This window comes from Notamacropus eugenii, chromosome 6 (assembly GCF_028372415.1).
Source record: "Notamacropus eugenii isolate mMacEug1 chromosome 6, mMacEug1.pri_v2, whole genome shotgun sequence".
Lineage (NCBI taxonomy): Eukaryota > Metazoa > Chordata > Mammalia > Diprotodontia > Macropodidae > Notamacropus > Notamacropus eugenii.
In genome coordinates this window covers 139,061,151-139,083,476 of record NC_092877.1, presented here as the reverse complement: position 1 = coordinate 139,083,476, position 22,326 = coordinate 139,061,151, and the positions used below count along the sequence as shown (strand labels likewise).

General features: G+C 36.9%; 1 protein-coding gene across 8 annotated transcripts in view; it reads left to right on the top strand.

The window, feature by feature from the left end:
* INPP4B (inositol polyphosphate-4-phosphatase type II B) overlaps positions 1 to 22,326 on the top strand; it is a 958,716-nt gene that overhangs the window by 886,388 nt on the left and 50,002 nt on the right. The window lies entirely within an intron of this gene.

The window sequence follows — 22,326 nt, the reverse complement described above, 5'->3', positions numbered from 1 at the left end:
CTTTTCAATCCTCCAAGCAACTGTCTAAGACTGAAAGTGATAGAAAACGTATTCCCCACATCACTGAAATTATTGATCCAGTCCCTATCCCTATAATTAGTGAATGATAGTGTATATTTTCATGTCAGATACAATTTAAAGAAACGATGTCAATCGTGAACTTCACATGGCATGCCATACTCTCCCAGAATGAAGACATCAGTCATAAACATCAGTTAGATGGCCAGTTTGTAAGTGGGTTACCTGAGGTGATAACCCTCACACCTTGAGTAATTTCAGGTGTCTCCCAAAAATATCTCAAGAAATTATGATCTTAAAAGGACCCTGGCCAGCTCCTAGGTATTGGAATTCCCAAAATTTCCCAAAAGTTCCTGATTTTAATTGAAGAACCACAATGCAAGGTCAAGTTATAATCAGTTGTCTCTGCAGATTAACCTGAGCTAGATGAAATTCCTAATGAAAACCCAGGATTACCATTTCCCCAAGTGTTCTTTCCACTACGACCTGGTTTAAGTTTGTTCCTGGCCTAGAAGCATATGGATGGGGCTCTGTCCCCAGACCTGACAGCAACCCCAGGAAAGTTCACCATCTTTATATATTCTAGAAATAGCTAAGAGTCTGTTAGTATGAAAAGGAAGATTTTAAAAAGCTAGACAAAACATACCCACTTTGATCTATATAGGTGTGACATCTAATAAAGCTCATTTTGCAATATCTCATGGTCCCACTTAAACACAAATTCTGATGTGGTATTATTTATATTCCTCCCTGAAACCCAAGAACTCTGGCTTCAATTTTTTCAATTTTCAATTTCCTGGGATCTCAGGACTATATCAAGTCAAATATACCCCAAATCTAACAATCTATCTTTCTTATCACCGTCCCTAGAACTGGAATTTCTTTGTGCACTAGAACTAGTGTGCTTACCTGTGATTCTGGGCTGGAAGCACCTTCATCTTTCACTCATTTTTTATTTCTTAAATCAAGTTTCACCTTTCTGCACAATCACAGCACTTTATCTACATTCCATTCTCCCTCTCTGTGTTTCACATCACTAGCTTCAGCATCAGCTCACTAAAATTGAACAAACACACTCACTTCATCTCCATTTTCAACATACTCCATCCAACTAGCCCCAAGGGAATGTTCCTACTTCACCTACTAGAATAAAGAGATGACCAAAGCTTCCTTTATAACCCAAGGGGAAATTAATTAATTTCTCTGTCAATCCCCTTCAAATATAAGAGACCTCTTCAACTCAGGACACAATATCATCACCTTTGTGAAGGCTGTCATAGTGAACACTTAGGGAAAATAGGATTTTTCTCAGATGGTCAATTCAGTTTATGAAATTAAAGTAGGACTCCAGAAGTCAAAAAGAATTCAAGGAAATAGTACAACCAATAGATGAAGAGAGGTGAAAAGAAGTTATGATGAATGGAAGAGGGGAATGTAATCTAATTTATATGTTAGAAAAAAGTTACCTCCTCTCTGGAGTTATAAAATGCAGTGTCCATATAGAAATACCAGCAGCTTTATTTTTATGATCCTCACTTGTAATGTGAGCATTCATCTCTGACAACCATTTTCCTATCACGTAACCTGTAATGTCTGTAGTGAGGCAGAAGCATCACTCACAAATCTGGAAATCAGTCCCAGATTGGTGGCTGATTTTCTTTGTGCTCTTGGCCAAGTCACTTTATCTGAATGGGCCCCAGTTTTCTTCTCCATAAAATGAGGGAGCCATGCCCTCTTTAAGGTTCTTCCAGCTCTAGTATTCAATATATACATGGCACTATGTCCAATAAAACCACATTCATTCAGACCCACTATCTTGACATTGTCAGAAAGTTAAAATTTTGAAAGAGACTGGGTAAATTGTCACCAAATAGGAAGAAGAGGTTTGCAAACAAATTTCTTATCCCAGATAACATTACAAAGGGGAGTCAGATATTAGCCAAGTTCAATAAACCAGTCTTTACAATTTCTTTTTACAAAGAAATTGTTCGTAGGTACTCATATTCTACTTGAGTGATTCATGTGTATGTAGATAAGTAAATCTGAGGTCATTTGAGAGTGGAGATAGCTAAAGAAGGCTTCATGGAGAATGTGATACTTAAGGTAAAGCTTCAAGGGATCAAAAGATCCTAAAATTCAGAACTGGAAAGACAGATCCCTACAGACAGGAAGAATGACTTGTACAATAGAGGAATAAGGTGAAAATTCAGGTTTGGGGAGTACCTAATAGTCCAAATCGACTGGAACATAGAGTATGTGGGTAAAGTATGAAATTAAGAAAGGCAAATTAAATACTAGTTAGGGAGAATTGTAAAGGCTTAGGACTTTATATTTAGTTTCCTTAGTAGGAAAGGATCCTAGTTGAATCCTAGTGGCAACAAAGAACCAATGAAAAATTTTGGGAGAGAAAAGGTGATCAAATCTGTATCTCAAGAAAGTTATTTTGGCAGCTGTGTGGCAGTTGTATTTGGAAGAAGAAAGACAAGAATCAAGGGATCCAATTAACAGACTAGTATAATAGTGCGGTTGAGATGAAAATGGCTTTAACTGTGGTGGTAATCATGTGCAAGTGGAAAGAAGGAGCCTTGTAGATGATGTACAGCTAGAATTAGCAAGTGAATGGATATGGAGGTCAAGGGAGAAGAGAGAGTGTGGGACGATTTCAGGATAATGAACTGGTGACTAGAAGAAGTATAGTGGCAACCTCAATGGAAAGAGGGATGTCTGGAAGAAAGAAACCTTCAGAAGGAACATGCTAAGTTCTGTTTTGGACATGTTAATAGCTGTTGATTCAAATTGCCATATGTATGAAGAATGTCATGGACTTTGAAGGTATCTAGCCCATGTACTTCAACCTCTGCATTTTACAGATGAGAAAACTGAAGCTAAAAATAATTGTCATTTTTAGGAGTTTAGCGCTAATTGATGGACGGAACTGAGATTAGAAATCCAGTCCCTTGTTTTCCATTTGATAGTTCTTTGCTAGTGACATTGCTTCTTCTATATCTCTTAAAATTATAAATATAAACAATATTTCTTGAAATTGTTCAGCAATATAGTTTTCACTAGTTAATGTGGCTGTTCAAATTCTTATCAAAATTGTTAGCTTTACCATGGATTTTCATTGTCTGGCCATGGTTCTACTACCTTCTTTACCCTTTAAAATCACCTAAGAACATTTCTCAAAATGGATTTGTAGTAGCTTCAAGCTAAGTGGTTCATGATTATCTTTATTCTGCTTAGCTCAAAGTGTAAGTAGCTAACCTCCTCTTCAAAAATGAGAAACAGTGTGTCGTTGCTGACACATGCTATGGCAATGCTCCCAAGTGGAGACAGAACAAGATTAAAATGTAATAATGTAATTGGGAAATCTTAACAAAACAAAATACAGTAGAACACAGGTAATGTTAATTTGTGTTTTTAAGATAATGTGTGCCTAGCAATGATCCTTTTATACGTTAGTGACTCCCAGTTTCTAAATGAGTTTGACACTGCTGACAGCATTAGAATACTGGATTGGGGGTTAGGATAAACTAACTCTTCCAGACATTCACTAGTTCTAGGACTCTGGGCAAGTCTTTTCACCTCAGCTCTTCAGTTTTCAGATGTAGAAAATGGAAATAATAATTTCACCTACCTCATAAAATTGTTATGAGGATCAAGTGAGATAATATGTGAAAAGTGTTTCCTTTGATTTTACATGCATTTTAAGTAATATTCAGAAGATTGATTTATGTAGATTTTCAGGTTCATAAAGTATTTTTATTTTCCTCTCACAAGACCTTGGGATGTAGATAGCTCATTTTCCGTAGATCCACAGGATTTGTCCATTCTTCCGATAGTTTATAAAAATGCCCATTATATATCATGTCTTCTTTTAAAAATAACGCGTTTCCTTGTCTGCATTGCATACATGAAATTAATGTATGACAGTGGAAATCTTTCATTGTTGTTCCTAAGCAAAGGAATAGAAGGCAAAAGCAAGGGTTTGGGAAGGCTTGGCATTGGGTAAATAAATTCAGAATTAATGATTTTAAAAAATACAGGTAGTGGCAGCATGGATAGAGAACTATCCTGGAAGCCAATTAGACCTGGCTTCCAGTCCTGCCCTAAAGAATTTTGGCTCTTGGACTTCGAGCAAGTTGCTTAACCTGTCAGAGGTTAGAAAGCTAAGATGCAAAGAAGATGCCCACCTACACTGCTGGAAGTGTGGTTTCCTCCTCTGGGAGTTCCTGTAAAAGCCCAGGTCCAGTCCCTGTCCTGGGGTTCCTGCTGCTCCCAGGTGGTGTCTAACCTTGGCAAGATTTTTGAAAGGCTACATTTAGTGATTAGATATTTTCAGCTCCCATTTTTCCTATTCCACTTCAGGACTATTAATACCTTTACAATGTCACTTGGAAAGGGATAGATAGATAGACAGATCAATAGATAGATAGATAGATAGATAGATAGATATCTATATCTATCTGTATGTATATGTATCTGTATGTATATGTATGTGTATGTATGTATATATGTATATGTGTGTGTGTGTGTATCTAACTTTGACTTTTCCCAAATATCTGCTATGGAAGCCAGCTAACTTGTGGTAGCACCTGAAGAAAGCTCTATATTATCTGTCCATTTTCATCTCTAAAGTCTTAACCCTGTTCTCCAGCAGCAGGATCTGCAATGCATCATTGCATCGTTAAGATCCACATTAGTTTGGTGCTTTATAATGATTTGCAGAGAGCACTTTTAGAAACCTTTCAACCCTTATATTAAAGACAAACTGGGATCTGAGAATAAATACACACACACACACACAAGCACGTACACACACACGAAACAAATTAGACTGAATTATGAAAGCTTTTCTCTTTAAGAGCAGACAGCAAGAAATGAATTCTGTTGTGAGTCAGTTGTATCTGTAAAACTAAGTGGAGGTTAAACTAACAGACAATTACACTGTTCTGTTCTTCTTCATTATAATTTTTTCTTAATGGGACTCTGAGATTCTGATAAGGCTGTATCACTTATATGTCACTGCCATTTTTATTTACCTCTACTGACATGACTTTATCAGGTCTGTTGTTTAGTCATTTCAATCATGTCCAACTCTTCATGACCCCTTTTCGGGTTTTCTGGGCAAAGAAACTGAAGTAATTTATCATTTCCTTCTCCAGTTCATTTTACAGGTGAGGAAACTGAGGCAAACAAGGTTAAAGTGACTTGCCCAGGGTGACACAGCTGGTAATTGTTTGAGGTCAGATTTGAACTCAAGAAGATGAGTCTTCCTTCCTCCAGGCCCAGTACTCTATCCACTGTGCCAGCTAGCTGCCCCATTATCAGCCCTACCTATCCTCAATGATTTTTACAATTGAAATGGTGAAGAGGTTATTAATAAGAATAAACCATGACATTCAATCAGTCTAGAAATAGTAAATACCTCTTATGAGTCAAGTTCTGGGCTAGGAGCTGGGGATACAAGGATAAAGAATGAAATGATCCCTACTGATATTTGTGGTTCCTTTACATTATAAGCATTGTTGGGACATCAATGACTTATTACTCTCACAGTGTAAGATTTTCATTACTTGGCTTTACCATTTAACCCATGGGAGAGAAGTAGGAAGTGAGTAACAGACAACAGTGGTTTCATAGGATTAGACACTAATACAGGAAAAAGAAATTGTTATTTTGCTGAACACCCTTGTCTTTTCTGAAATCTTAAAACAATTATAAGTTCCCATGGATTTAAGAGAAGTCACAGCATGAAATTGATGGACTTTCTTTCTTAGGAGATATGTATGTATTTCTTCCATTGATATCAGAAGAGGTGATGGATAGATGCAATTACGTGTGATATTCTCCTATGTTAGGAATGGAAGGGTGGTTTTCCCCCACTCTGGTCCTTCTCTACCCTGAAACATTTCTTGAAATCATCTCTATTTTTGTTTCTCTTTCTGTATTACTGACAGTTGGTGCAGACCTGCTGTCTTTTTTTTTCTTGGCATTATCTTCTGGGTCACAGCTCCAAGAGAAAGACAAACATCAGAGATTGAGCTAATTGAAGCTCACTGGGTGTCCTTGCAACCAGGGAGGGTTGGAAGTATGAATAGCATCGTTACTCTAGCATTTTCTTTGATCTGTTAAGTCTTCTGTTCATTGGTAAAGCTCTGTGATAGATTCCAGGCACTGCTTCACTCTAAAACTGTAGCCTTTAAACAGAAACAGAATTAAGCTGTGGATATGACACTTAACTTTTCAGATTATCTTCTCCTTGAGAAAATATGCCTTTTCTATAATGATTAAGCCAGATTTGATTCCACTGCTAATACTTTACCTTAGCCTGCTTACTTGGCAAATATTTATTTTCTTATGGTTTTATTCAATTCAGTGAATATATATCAAGCTCTTATTCTATATAATGTGACAGGCAGTCTAGGATGGTTTTGGAGTCAGGAAGACATGGGTTCAGAACCTATCTCTCACATATACATGACTGTCATTTAACTTCTCAATGTCCTTAGCACTGGTACTCTTAAGACTTTAAGTTACAGAGGTTGTCGATCTGCATAAATTGTTTTTATCCTTGAAAATCCCTTTACAGATGAAATCACGTAGATTTAGACCTCTCTTCCCCATTACTCCACCAAAGGGTATAATACATTTTGTTAGGCTATACTCTTTGCCTGCAGCTGAATCCAATGGTCAGATCAAGCAGAGACTGCAATTATTCTGACTTCATGGGGCTTGATCAAAAAGTTTTCCCTCTGTGGAACGGAGAAGTGAATCAACTTACCTAGGTCACTCTGATACAGACAGAAGGGTAAGGGTGGAGGTTGAATCAGACAATCAGAAGATGCTGCCCAGAGACAAAGAAACTGGAAATAACCTGTGGCAGTGTCTGAAGTAGAAGCCAAAGCCAGGAGCTAAGAATGGAAAAGGCAGAGCTGAATCGGCCTGAGGGTGTTGGAAGAGAAGATTTGTTCAGACTCAGACCTAGCTAGGACTAGCAGGAGGGGAGTTCAATACCAGTTTCATCACAGGGTGTTGAATGAGAAGATGCCAGTTATCACATTTGCCAGTCTTGAACAAGGGAGGGAATGGGTCCTGTAAGTTCTTCAACATGACCATCTTGAAGCTCCTAAAGATGGAAAATTTCCCCTATAGTCACAATCCACAGGAATCTCTATTTTGTTTTTTAATAAAACACAAGCATTCATTAGTCTAAGGGGCCTCCCAGAATTTCCTCTTGTGCAGATGAGAACTTCCTCTCCAACTTTACTCTTAACCTAATGTCCATGAAACATTTTTTAAAAGCATCATTATGACCGTATTTAAAGGAAATGCTCTTCATCATTGTGCATTTTATTGAAGGCATTTAAAAACACTAATATTCAGAAAAGAGAACCATAGACTTCAACTGCCATAAGGGACCATGACACCAAAAAGGTTTTTAAGATTTGTCTGAGTCACTGAGAAGTCATGTGACTTATCCAGGGTTACACAGCCCGTAAGTATCAGAGGCTGAACCTGAATGCAGATCTTCGTGCCTCCAAGTCCCAGCTCCCTGTTCACTACACCATGACCTTCCATTACAAATGTGAGACTCATTTTTATTTGCACAGAATATCTATCTATCATAAAGTTATAATTTTATCTACAATACTCTATAATAATAGAGTAATGACACTGTTCATACTCCCAACGCTCCCTGGCTGCAAGGACACCCAGTAAGTTTCAATTATTGTATCTATAATAATAATATTATTAAATGTATGCTAGACTTAAGACAACCTAGGTCCTGATAAGATAAGATACCATCATTGTTCTCAAGGATCTTATAGTCTATTAGTAATAAGAAGATAAATAGACATATAACTATAGGGCATATTTTATTGTGATGACAATAAGATTTATAACTGTCACTTATGTGCTTAAAAGTCTACAAAGTTGCCTGCATACACTATCTCATTTGATCCTAAGCATATCATTAGGCAAATGCTCTGTAGCCATTATTCTCCCTGTTTTATACCAAAAACAAATTAAGTGACTAGGTAAGGGTCTCATAGTGACTAAAACAGGATTCATACCCAAGTGTTCTAATTCCAACACACTGGACCTCATGGCCTGTTTTAGTAATGCATGGAAGAAACCAAAATAAAATGGTGTGAGAGATTTCAGAGGAGAGAGAAGAAGGACAGTATAGACTCTGCTGGGAGAAACACAAAGCTCAGTTCTTGTCCTGGGGAAAGAAGAGAATAAGCATTTATATAGTCCCTAAAAGTGCCAGGCACTTTACAGTTATTGTCTTGTTTGATCTTCATAACCACCCTGCAAGTTAGGTTCTCCTCTTTTTCCCTTTTTACAGTTGAGGAAACTAAGGCAGATAGGTTAATTGACTTGCCCATGGTCACGCAGTTCTTAAATGTCTGAGGTAGGACTTGAACTCAGGTCTTCCTGACTTCTCAGTGCTCTACCTAGCTGTCTCTATGGGAACTTTGAAACCGTCTTAGTAAAGATACTTAAATTCCTATTAGTTCTAGGAAGCACATTCTGCATTATTTAAAAAGAGGAATTTTGTGACATAAAGAATTCCAGGTTGCTAGACTTGGGCCCTATGCCGCACGCATCTTGAGTTTAATAATAAATCAGCATGGAACAAACATTCTGAGTTGTGAATCTGAACATGACAGGTTGACACATAAGTTGTCTCTCAAGATATTCAAATAATGTTTATAAAGTACTTTTAGAACCTTGAACAAAATGTGCACTGTGATTTTATCAGTCAACTCACACTAATTAGCCATCAATTTATTAAATATGTGCTGAGGCATTGTGCTAAGCACCAAGGATCCAAAGAACAAGGAGAGCTTTCCTGCCCTCCAGAAGCTTATACAAGAATGGAGAAGGCAAGAAGGTTATAAAGAGGTACATACAATGTAGATACAAAGTAGATGCAAGGTGACCTTAGAGATGAAGGCACTAATTGGTGGGAAGAGGTATTTGGACTGAGTTTTGAAAGAAACCTGGGATACTAAGAGTCAAAAGCAAGGAAGGAAGGCATGGGGGTCCAATAATACAAAGACACAAAAGAGAGAGATGGAACCTAACATGTAAGGACCAGTAAATAGAGGTCAGTGTGGATGAACCATAGAGCATATGGGAAAGAGTAACATGAAATTATTGGGAAGATCAGAAAGGGCCAGGTTGTGACAAGCTTTAAATGCTAAACAAAAGATTTTATATTTCATCCCAGAAGTAATAGGGAGAAAGTAGGGTTTATTGAATAAAGAGAAGATATGGCCAGGTGTACCCTTTGGAGCCATCACTTTGGCAGCTTTGTGGAGGATGGATTTCAGCGTAGAAAGATTTTCAACAAGGGGACCAATTATATATGGCTATTGCAAAAGAACAAAGATAATGGGGACCTAAATTAGGGTGGAATTTGTGTGAATGGAGAAAATGAGAGATTTTTTGGAGGGAGAGATGACAAAATCTGACAGCTGATTGGCTTAGTGTAAGTGAAGAGTCATTATAAACCTAGATAACTGAAAAGATGGTAGTGCCCTGTTCAGAAGAGCTGTGGGTTAGGTTCTACCAGCTCCTCTAGTAAGTCATTCAGATGTTTAATGAACCTCATTGGAAGGAAATGCTTTTTTTTTTTTTATTTGTTTTCAGTGTTCTACAATCACTTCCATGTAACTTAAATTTTTTCTCCTCCCTCCCCCTCCCTCCCCCTCCCTCCCCCCACCTCCTCCTCCCTCCCTGAGATGGCATACAATTTTATATAGGTTCTACACATACATTCCTATTAAATACATTTTCACCTTAGTCATGTTGCAGAAGGAAATGCTTTCTCACAACCACTCCCTTCAGTCTTCTCTGCTAATAGGTTGAAACCCTTCTTACCAGGTTTCAATCAAAAATGAAGTTTCCTTATGCATATCATACACATTCAATTAGAATTGTTAGGGTGGAAATATTTCTGAAAGCAATAGACCAGAAAGTAAAAGCAAGAATAGTTTATGCGGAAAAGAAGGAGTTTCGCTTTGGAGACACTGAGCATCAGTTACCTCTGGAAACTGTTACCAAAAAATGTACTTACAAATGTATACAACTAAAAACTATCAGAAACTTTTTTCATTGCTAGGAGTAATGGACTAGAAAAAGTGTTTCATATTTGTATAAAATCAGGATGGATAAAAATGGCTACCATTTACATATCACTTAAAAGTCTGCAAAGCATGTTCAGTCATTCTGAATGAAACTTTGATGACTGATATGAATAATATATATTAATATGTCATATGGTCATGATCTTTTGTAAATATGTACATTTAATACCTACAAATTCTCAGGAAAATTACTAATAAATTTTAGACTCCTAAGATGGAGAGAATATTTTAATTTCATCAAATCTACCCCCTTATGATGTAGCATCATGGAATCAGAGTTGTAAGGAGACTGAGAGAACATTGATTTTAACTCCCTTTTGTAGATGAGGAAACTGGGGAGAAGATGTGATATGAACCAATACAGGTAAAGAGGAAAATAACCCATTTTAAAAAGACCAGCAGGGAGTGAAATTGTACTACTTCGTTTGGTAACACAATCAGATGTTTAGCAAACCTTACTGGAAAGAATTGCTTTCTCATAACCAAACCTTTACCTAAACTTCTCCTGTTGAAGTTTGAACCCATTTTTCCCCCATCTAGCTGGTCACTTTTCTATGAAAAGGTCTTCATATATTCCATAATGAAGCTTAGTTAAATTTTCTATCCACAATATGCTGTTCAAGTTTACAAGATTCTTCTAATGGTTCAGAGGTCATGGAAAAAGAAGCTAGAAGTGATTGCAAAAAAAAAAAAAAAGGAAAATTTTAAGGCATAATAGGGAGAAGTTTATTATCAAAAACATAAAGGTAACAACTTGGTACTTAGCACAGGACACCTACCACATAGCATAGGATACTTACCACTTACTCACTAACTGGCTTTAAGGAGAAAGAAACCTCTTAAGATGGGTCTGGAAAGAGCAATGAGTGTTTGGCATACTGCGGAAACTCGATGAAAAACTGTGGAAACTTGATGAAAAAAGGATGTTTGTCTAGCGTTACAATGATCTTGTCATGCTCTCCGGAGGAGAGGTAAATGAAGTATCTCTTGCTGAGCAAGGCAGTCATTTATGGAGAGAGATGACTCCATCATATTGGAAGAGAAAAGGCTGCTGTAAAAAATTAGAGAAAGGCTTCTTACTAGAGAAGTGAAGGTTACAAGTAGCTCTGATTGTGTCAGTTTGTCAGTCAATAAGCCTTTTTTAGGTGCCTACTTGTACCACCAATGTCATACTCACAGCAGCTGCCATGGATATGCAGGTCTATTTCCAGAGTAAATTTGCAAAATAAAAACTCTCTTCTTACTGTACCCTTCCTGCTCCACCCATTAGGCAAGCTCTTCCCACCATGGGCTTCATGTGACTCACACTGTGGGCTAGGCCAATGCTCAAAGTAGGTCATATGGGCCTATTAAGGGGCAGGGAAGATCTTCAAATAACCTTAACATTATGTTTGGCCCCAAGATCTTTCATGTATATTAGTAGGTCAGTGGGAGTTTAGGGGTAACCAGTATCAACATAACTGCACAATAATATAACATGAATAACAGGGATAACACTAAATAAACCTATAAAACAATACCTTAGGCTGGGACTTGGGCGTAAGCACCCCATCATTCCTCCTTCAATTGAATGGGACCCAAAATCCCTTGGGGTAAGAGGTGAAGGTCTCTTCTTCTATAGCTACTTCCTGACTCGCAAGGTCCCATTTGAGGGGTCAGTTCTTTAGCTAGTATCTGGAGCTTGGCTGATGCCAGGTCCAGGGATGATATATTATAGCCAATATCCAAAGCTTGGTCAATGCCAGGTCCAGGAGTGATGTGCTATAGTCTTGGACAGAGGGTGACATCCAGCTTAAGCAGTCAGTCATCTATGAGTGGAGGGCACTAATCTTCAGGGAGACAAGTCTAGCAAACAGGTTAAACAAACATACAAAGGCCAAAAAGAATAAGGAGGCGATAACCAGAAGCAGGGTAAATATAACATCAGCCATGCTTCTGGAGTCCATGAATCCACTGGAACTTCACTAATTCCTATCTTCCTTACTGCAGGGTTTTCATATATAAGGGAGGCCCCCACCCTAGTATCTATTAATGCCCTAGTTACAGCAGTTTATCTATTTTTCCAGTATATGGTTAAATTGATATGAGGTCTGTACCGTCATCTGTGTATTTCTTTAATCTTAGCTGGGGCTTGGCCAATTTCCTATTCTCCCTGCAGGTATGGTGAACTTGGATACAATGATTCAGGAAGATCTGTAGGGCAGTTCTTACTTTCCTATTCTGTCTAATATTAAGTCCCTCTTCCCGGTACATTGCATATAGTTCATCAGTTGGAATACTATCTATTCTTCCAAAATCTGTCCCTGCTCTTAATAAAACAGTAAACATTTCTCTCCTTGTTAGTCTATTCTGACTTTGAATACACTGGCTATTTGCTCTTCTCTCTTGAGGAAATTTATCTTTTCCCCCTTCCCATAAGTCAGTTAACTATGAAATCTTATCCAGCACCTCCAAAAGAGGGTACCCTATTTCTCCAGTTAGTAGAGTCAGAATCAGGTGCTTATAAGCATGAGGAACAGATTTCACTGTTATATTCCTATGATGAACTGTTAAAGGAGTGCTATGATAAGCCTTGGTATCTCCCACAATTATTGCAGTTTTCATTACCTCTTCTTTTAACTTTCTGTCATGCAGTCTCTAAATGAATTCCAGAGTCTGTCTTCACTAGGCCACATAGTCAGTGGGACACTGCTTACTGCATCCATTGGTAGCTAAAGCTAACATAATTCCATAAGTTCCATTGTTACTTCCTTGAATGGTAATCCCTAAAAGCTTGTTGTACAAAAGGATTCTGACTAATACTTATAAATTTAAAACAGTCTATGTTATCTATTCACATTCCTCCAGCCCCTTCATCACTGATTCACATCATCCAAAATACTAATGATTTTACCATTTTGGGAACGAATTGACTTAAAATATCAGTGACCTCTTGCTGAGTAAAATCCTCAGTTACTTCCTTAAACACTGTGTGCCCCACCTGGTTCCCCTGCTTCTTTGTAGTATTGAACATGCAGCCACATTCCTAGAAGCCTCTTCATCTAATTTTGTTTCATTTTCCTCTCATGCATCTTTCTCCCAGGTGTCTGGGCCCCAATCAGTCCCTGCAGATGCAAGGATTGCATTCACTTTCTTGTTGCCAACTTTCCCTTTCTTTTTTATTTTTGAGCTAAACTCATCACTGTCTTTTTTGTTATCACCTAATACTTTTTAGTTTGCCCTTCTAAAGGAAACTTTAGAAGCTATAGCATAGAAAACGTCTCTTGAAAATCAGCTAACTTCTTTTTCAGCTGAACCATTTCCTCTAGCAATTTGTCTCTACTTTTACATATAATACAATAGCATGTTAACAATGCCCATCCTCTTCTACATATTCTTGCCATTTCTTTCCTTGGTTCTATTGGTATTCCTTGCAAACATCTTTCTAAATCTCTGGGTTCTCCCTTTTGTAACCTCGGTTCCCAATTTTCATAAGGTCCCCATGCCCTTAGTCCATTCTCTCTCCAAGGAGGAATAAAGTAAATCCTCCCATCATGGGATACCTATTTCCTTCCCTAGAGCCTTCCTGTATTCAAGTAGAGGTTTTGTATTTTGCAATCCCATCCTCATCACCATTTGTAGCACCAATGAGATACCCACAGCAGCCACCATGCATATCCAGGTGTATTTCCAGGATAAATTCATGAAATATAAGCTCTCTTTCTGCTGCACCCTTCTTGTTCCATCTGTTCAGCAAGTTCCTTCCACCATGACTCATATGATTCATGCTATGGGCTGGGCCAAAACTCAAAGCAGGTCACATGGGGCTATTAAGGGGCAGGGAACATCTTCACATTACTTAAAATTACACTACTATGTGCCAGGCACTATCCCTGTAGTTAAATAAGCCCAGAGAAACTTTGAAAGCAAACCCTGAAAACACTAAGTGTTTGACACAGTGTTAAAATAGATGTTTTGAAATCAAGCTACTGTCTTTAATATTAGTACAGGAACAAGGGAGAACCACCAAGAATGGTGTGGAAGAAAGATGCCTGTTTATATCTTTGGTTTTATTTGAGTTAAAAGTTTAGTCTTAGGATGTTATCTGTACTTATTTTTTTTACTATTGACTTAGGTTTAGTTATTTTATTTTCTATAAAATTTAGAAAATTCTTGGTTACAAAACTGTGTGACTATTAGTAGCTCCTCACCATGTGACTGTCTATCATGATTTATTATTCTCCATTGCTCCAACCACGTGGTTGCAACACGTTACTGCCACTTGTTAAGAGCCTACATAAATTACAGTCAGTTGTCTAAAACACACTACTAAAATTATGAAGCAAAACTTGTAACCTGTATTTTAATACTATTATCAAATCAATCTGGAGTCTTCTATTTTCCAGTCTGAATAATCAAAATTCTATATGGTCAGATCTGTTTACAGACATAACCAAAAATCATCAAATTATTTACTGCTCTACTATTACTCATACATTTTCAAGATAAAATTCATCCTTTCAATTTTCCTTTTTTTGAGACTAAATTTCCTTATCTCACTCAAGTTGGAATTATAGCTGGTATTATACATGGCCTCTCAACATTTCAATTGAGGAGTGGACTCCATTCTCATGCCCTTTCATCCATGGAAATGGCATGATATGGACCTGGTTCTGTAATTTAGGTTCATTACAACAATTTAGAGAGTTGAGAGGTTTTTTTTTTTTTATTGTACATTTTTTGCTACATCTTCTAATAGATATTTCTTTTGAAGAGACTAGTGACAAAAAAAAGGATAATATTAGAGCTGTCAGGAGATATTTTTGTCAGAGAAAGGAATAAAGGCCAGTCCTTTTCCTCACAAAATTAAAACTGGCTTTGTAACAGCTACCCTTGAAGTGTATGCATTTATTGAAAACTATTGGTTACTCTAGTAACTGAAAATGGGAGGGGAAAAACTTATGTTTCTATTAAAAGCATCAAAAATCTTTGTGAACTTAATATATCTGCTATAATTTTTCCTTTATCAGTTGATGACCTGCCCATACAGTCTTAGCTAAAATGACTGAGTTTTGCAGAATTATCAAGTGAAATGAAAAGATTAGCAGCTGGGAAGACCTGCCTCCTCATAGGCTTTAATATATGAGAAGTATTCAAGATCCATTTCTAGAATCTTAGAACTAGAATGGCACCTCAAGCAGCCAGCCCCTTTGGCCAATGAGTATTCTAGATATGGGAACTGGGAGGAGATAGACAGGACAGAGACATAGAGAGGGAAGATGGAGTGTCTTGTATGAGGAAAAACAAAAAGGTAGTCTGGGTGGATTGTACCATATACGGAGATGGAGAGAAGTAAAAGGTGAGAAGACTGGAATGGTAGGAAAGGGTCAAGTTCTGAAGAGGTTTAAACGCCAAACAAAGGAGTTTATCATTGATCCTGATATTTAAAAAGGAAGCACTAGATTTTATTATGTAGGGAAGATCTGACATGATCAGATCTGTGCTTTAGGAAAATGATTTAGAAGGCTATGAGATAAATGGATTGAAGTGGGGGGAGAAACTTAAGTCAGAGACTGAGATGAAGTGCTTGAAGTGACCTTAGAGTAGGAGTTCTTTAACCCTGTTTGCCTCAGTTTCTACACTGATATTACTCTTCAGGCCTCTGGGATTGAGCTAAACAAATCTAATCTCTTTTCCACATAGTACCATTCAGACACTTGAAGGAGATACATGATAAGTATCTACCTAAGTTTTCTTTCCTCCAAAAAAATATCAGTGGTTAACTTGGTGAATTTACAGAGTAGGATATAGATATTCTGTCAAAGTATTTTTCCTATGTATTTACAATTACTTCATATTATGTCAGATCAATAAATATAGTAATTTCCCTCAAAACATTCCTTACAGTCTGATAGTTCCTTAATGTTAGGATAGTATTGACAAATCAATGAGAAATAGTAAGAGAAAGTAACTTAAGATCTTGAATGAGTTTGGGGCTTCTTGTGAGCTTGTAAGGACTGTGTTGAATCTATATTCTTATGTATCATTCATCCAAACACAGTGTGAGGGCTAACTGGGAGGACAGAGAAGTGTGGTAGAATTTCCAAGTCATTGAGAGAATAACACTCTTCTTTAGCTTTGCTTTTATGACAAAAAACTGACACAATGTTTTGAGAAATAAACTTATTAAAATCAAAGATTCTGTGATAAGAATAATGAATAAGTTGGCATATAACTAGGAAAGGAATGTAGCAATCTGATTACCTGGGATTAGGAACTATAGAGCTGTGCTGAAACCACCCTCCAAATAACGATGAGAATATTGTATCCTACATTTCTGTACCCAGTTTAGAACACTTATAATGAATTGAATGAAATGAATTGTAATGAAATGTGTCTCCTTTGGATAACCAGTAGAGTAGAGTACTAAATAGCAAATGTGAATGCTTTTAAAAATGAATTATTTAACTTAATTTTGCATCACCTTCATTTCTGAATATATTTCTCCCTACTCAGCAAGCACACTTTTGTAAATATAATCATAATAAATAAAGGGGAAGAGGAGCAATTAAAAAAAAAAACATGCAACACATCCATAACCATAGTCCACAACCTCTGCAAAGAAGGAAACTCAATTTTCCAATATCTCTCTGGAGACTGTTTTGGTTTTATAAAAAGCACATCATTCGATTTCATTTTCCTTGGTGTTTATGTTTTGTTTGGTTTCATTGGTGTGTTCTTTTCTTTTTGAAACCCTTCTAATAGTAACTACTTCCATTTGTTGCCATCATTGCCAAATTGTTGTGTGAGAGGTGAAACCTCTGAGTTATTTTGAATTAGCTTTTTTCTTATTAAAAATGAGTTTTTGTGTGCTGGAAACCTTACTTCTCTGTTTACACTGTTATTTCCCTTGTGTGTTTTACCTTCCTGGTTCTGCTTACTTCACTCTGCATCTTCTTATGTCTTCCCATATTTCTCTGAATTCTTTACGTTTATTATTTATAAAGGCATCATACAATCATATTATTCCATTACATTCATGAACTATCATTGGTGTAACCATTCCCCATCTGATAGGCATCTATTTTGTTTCTAGGTCTCTGCTATCAGAAAAAGTGCTGCTGAGAATGTATTGATGTGTATAGCATCTTTCTTTCTTTGCCATATCTTGAGTATACGCTTACACAGGAGATCCTGGGTCATAGAATCATAGATTTAGAGATGGAATGGATCTTCATGATAATCTAGTCTAGTTTTACAGTTGATGAAATTAATTGAATGATAAAATGATTTTATCATGATCACACAAGCTTCCTTGTAAGCAGCAGAGTCAGTATTTAAATGCAGACTTGATTCCAAATTTGTCACCCTTTCCATCCTACCATTTTAGTCACAGTTTTATTATCATTTCAAATGGCTTTCTAGAACAGTTGGAGCAAAGCATTGCTCCATCAAAAGGGCACTGGTGTGCTTGTCATCTTGCAGCTCATTTATTGTCATCTTTGCCAATTTGTTGTGTGAGAAATGAAACCTCAGGGTTGTTTGGAATTCCATTTCGCTTGGTAAACATGAGCTTTTGAGAGCTGGAATCCTGAACATGGAAATTATTTAGAGCTATTCAGTGGGGCATAGCAAGGAGGAGTAATGGAATTAATTGAATGAAAAAATAGAATGTCTCCACAGAAACATGTTCAATGTGTTTGTTGATTAAATGATGGAGAATAGAGAGAAAAATAACCATTCCCAGAGTCATTGCTAGGGAATTTCAGTGAGAAATGCACCTGAATTTCTTTTAAATAATAAGAAAAAAAGTGCTATATAATTTAAATAAGATCACTGAGCATGGTGCTCCAAAGATCTGCCATCTCTGACACTAGGTCTGTGACCATGAGCAAGTCAACTCTGACCTGAGTCCCAGTTCCCTCTTCGGTAAAGATATCTACTGTCTCATAATGTGACAAACATGCTTTACAAAATATTATTTAAATGTGGATTATTATTTCTATAGTGAAAAATCATACAAGATAATTAGAATGATAGCATATGGCCCTAATGTAGTTAACTTAGACTTTAACAAAAGATTTGACAACATTTCTTGTGGAATTCCTATAGAATAGATACCAAGATGTGATCTAGTTGATATTGTCATCAGGTTAAACCAGAACTTGTTGAGTAGCTAACCCAAAGAGGAGAATCTTTAGTGATTCCTTATCAGCTTGGAAAGCCTTCATTGAAATGCCTCAAGTATCCACCCTTGGCTCTTTGTCAAGAGATTTGGATAAAAGCCTAATTAAATTAGCATGTGTATAAAATTTGTATCTGACACAAAGAAACTTCACAGGAACAGGGTGGAGGAAAAATGAATAGGCAACATAAAAGGTCTGGGAAGTTTAGTGTACTATGAGCTCAGTATGAGTCAGCAGTATACTATGGAAGTCAGAGTAAGCTTAGTCTGGAGGTCTTCAAGAAAATCTTAAATAACTATTTATCAGATAAGATACATACAAGATTCTTGTTTAAGAACAGAGGCTTCGGAGTTCCCTTGCACCCCTTTGCTACTGTAATTCTATTGGAAAGAAAGAAAGATGACATTGTTTTTCATCTCTAATTCACTGAGAATCTTAAAAGTTTAAATTACATGACAATGAATGAAGAAAGACAGGAAGGAAGGGAGGAAGAAAGGAAGGATAGAGGGAGGGAAAGAAAGGAACTACAGAAAGGAGAGGAAAGAGAGAAAGGAAGAAAGAATGAGAGTAAAAGAAAGAGAAAAAAGAAAGGACTTATTAAACTCTCAATATGTGTCACACAATGTGTCAAGTGCTAGGGATATAGATCACTGAGATTGCTTAAAATCATAATGCGTGCCAGAACAAAAGAGATTTTATTTATCAACACATACACTGTTCTTTTCCCCAGCTTGCAGCTCTGGTTGAGTGTCTATCCTTGCCATGTTATGTTATTTTCTCTAGCAGTCCAAGTTACTGTAACTGGTAAAAGACTCACACTAAATATAAGATGATGCAGGGTTGCTCCTCAATTCTTTAGCACTGTCAGATACCCCTAAAAGAACAATGTTCATGAATATGTCATTTCTACCCAGATCTCAGCAATTAATTGTCAAAATTGCTTTAGCATTCACATAGAATAATGTTGCATTGCACCAGAGTGATATAATCTAAAAACCATAATTTTATGTCCCCAGTATAACCCAGTATCATGAAATCAAGTTACCATTTTTAGGTGTAGGACAGTGCTAATGCTTAGGAGGCTTATAGATGGAATCCTTTTTCCTTAATCAGAAAGTGTATTCAAGTTTCACAAATGGATCATATAGTGGAGTAGAAATGGATCAGGGATACTTCCTGGTGCATTCTCTCACTCTCTTATGTGTCTAATGTTTTTCAATGCCACATGGTGTGACGTTACTTTATTGGTTTTAGTCCTTAATAAAGTTTTGTGGGGGATTTCCAGTTATATGTTGCTTGAACTAGAATTGGTATGGAGGAGACACATCAAGGGTGGATGCCTGCAGACATTTTGTAATCGGCTAGAATACCCCTCTTTCCATTCTGACAGATTACATTATGATTAGCTGAGGTTTTCTGAGTGACAGTGAACATTTCTGTAAGGTAACAGGGCAAGGTTCGATCGGCAGATTTACAGGTAGAAGAAGAAAGTCATTTCAGAGATGTGCCTTCTTTTTCAAATGAATTCAGCAATGTTTGCAAACCTTATAATGCTAATAAAATAACTGGAATTGAAAAATGAATTGCAGTGAACTTTTATATTGCTGTTTTCTTTGCATTGGAAGTAAGGATTGTAGTTATTGAGCCAAAAAACAAGTCATGAAAATTCTCACCATGCCTCCTATTCCCTAGCTTTAATTTGATCCTATTTGCAAAGTATGCTTTAATTCAAGTTGTATGATTCTTAATGACTTCTGAGATATTTGGTGTTGTTCTAATTGGCTGTTCCTTCTCGAAACTACCCAAGATATTTAACTATTAACTTTAATAATAATGGAAAACATTTTTCTCTCCCACTGAGTTAAGGCCAGCATGTTCAAACACATTTTATAAGGAAGGTTTAGGTAATATGAGAAATTCCTCTAAAGCTGTGAAATGGATTACTTTGGTGAAGTACTTTTATAGGCCACTGAAAGATTACAGTGTACAACCCAGTGAAAACCGACATAGTCCAGGCTCAAAAAAATCCATTTCTACATTGAAAAATAGCTTGTTTATATAGTCTAAAGGCAGAGTGGCACAGTAGATAAAGAACCAGTCTTGGATCCAGGATGACCTGTGTTCAAGTTCAGTTTAGTGTTCAGTCTTTGACACCTTGACAGAAAACTTGTCCTCTCCGAGCTATAGGCATCTCTAAGACTACATGTTGCAAAGAAGATGCTGACATGCATTGTTAGAAGGAATTTCCTCACCAGGGAGTTCCCTATACCATATAGATCCTGTATACAGTTCAGGTATCATCATTGCTTAGATTTGCAAATTCGACTCTCCCTCAACCCAATTTAGCTTTCATTCTTCAATATTCAGAATTGGCAAAAAATTTCAATAATATCAACAGATGCCACTCTCTATACCAAAAAAGTGTAATTTGATTTTGTTCTGGAACCCTCTTTCTATAGTTTTAGTCATCATATAAACGTTAATATTAATGCTGAATTTTATCCCACCATAACCAAAATTTCATTTACCCAAGTAAGTAAATTTGGCCCTGTTTTTTTTTTAAATAACTCTTTCTTAGTTGCTAGCAAGGTAAGAATTAAGAGGCATGAAATCCTTTGGTGGTATAAATATAAAAACAGACTGGAGATCTTCTAGTCTCTTCACACATCTTCATAATCCCTAATATACCTTTTTATATATCTCTCCACCTCTAATATACGTATTAGAGAACAGACCGAGCCTAAAAACAGCATGGTTCAAGATACTCTTAGAAATAATAACTATGATTAAACATTGTTTATTGTCATCTTGATGAAAGTGAGGATGAAAGCTAGTCCAATAAGTCAGGACAATTCTTTACCTCATGCATCTTTTAATGGAAAAGAGTAAGCCGTAGATCACAATAACAAATGCTATAAACTATGCTACTGTGATAGCAAGATTCGGACCTTTATTAGGACTTTAAGATCATTCAGTAAATACTTTTTGTGGAGTGCTCAAAAAGAACTTAAAGTTCAACAGGGGAGATTAAAATACCCTCACAAATAAATACTGTCAGTGAACAAACATCATTAAGTGCTAACTATGCACTAGGTACTATGCTAAGTGGTGAGGATATAAAGACAATGCCCTCATGGAATCCACAGTCTAATGGGGACAAGAGGAGGCAAAAAAATAATTGTACACATATGATCTATGCAACGTAAATGAAAAGCAATCTTAAAGTGAAAACACTACCAGCTATATTTAGGTTCTCAACCATACCTTTAGGAAGATGGGACAAAGTGTCTAGATAAGATAAAATTGGAACTTTCTCTGAATAACCATATTGGAGACTTAGATGCTAGAATCATAGATCTAGGACCTTAGAAGTCATCTAGTCCCACCCTCTAATTTTACATATGAGGAAACTGAGGCCTAGGGAAGTGCTGACTGTCACATAGGTGGCAACGGTCAGAGGTGGGGATCTTAACCCAGTTCCATGGACTTTCCATTGTAAGTTGTTGCTTTCTCATCACAACACTACCCTTGATGGAGTTTGTGGAGACAATGAGATGCTTAGCATGAAGCTCAGAGGCAATCCTCCCAACATAATACCATAAGGGTCAGCCTAAATCAACCTAAGATCACTACTTACCATCCTTCCTTCCTCTTAAATATCCCCAGCAAATCTGCCCCAGCATTGACCCACAGGGGTGGTATAGTGCAGTGATGGCCAAATATAGAGGTCTGCTCCTATCCATCTCCTTGGTGACGACCAAGATGTTATCTCTCAGCTTGGAAACGGCTACTTGCATATGGTGCTAAACGCTGCTATGATATACAGGGCTCACAAATCTAAATATGTGTATATGTGTGCATATATATGCACAAATATATATGTATATATGCATACACACACATATATATATATACACATGTGTACATACACACATATATTATAATGAGGGTGTTGTATATGCTGAGGTCATGTAGGTAAA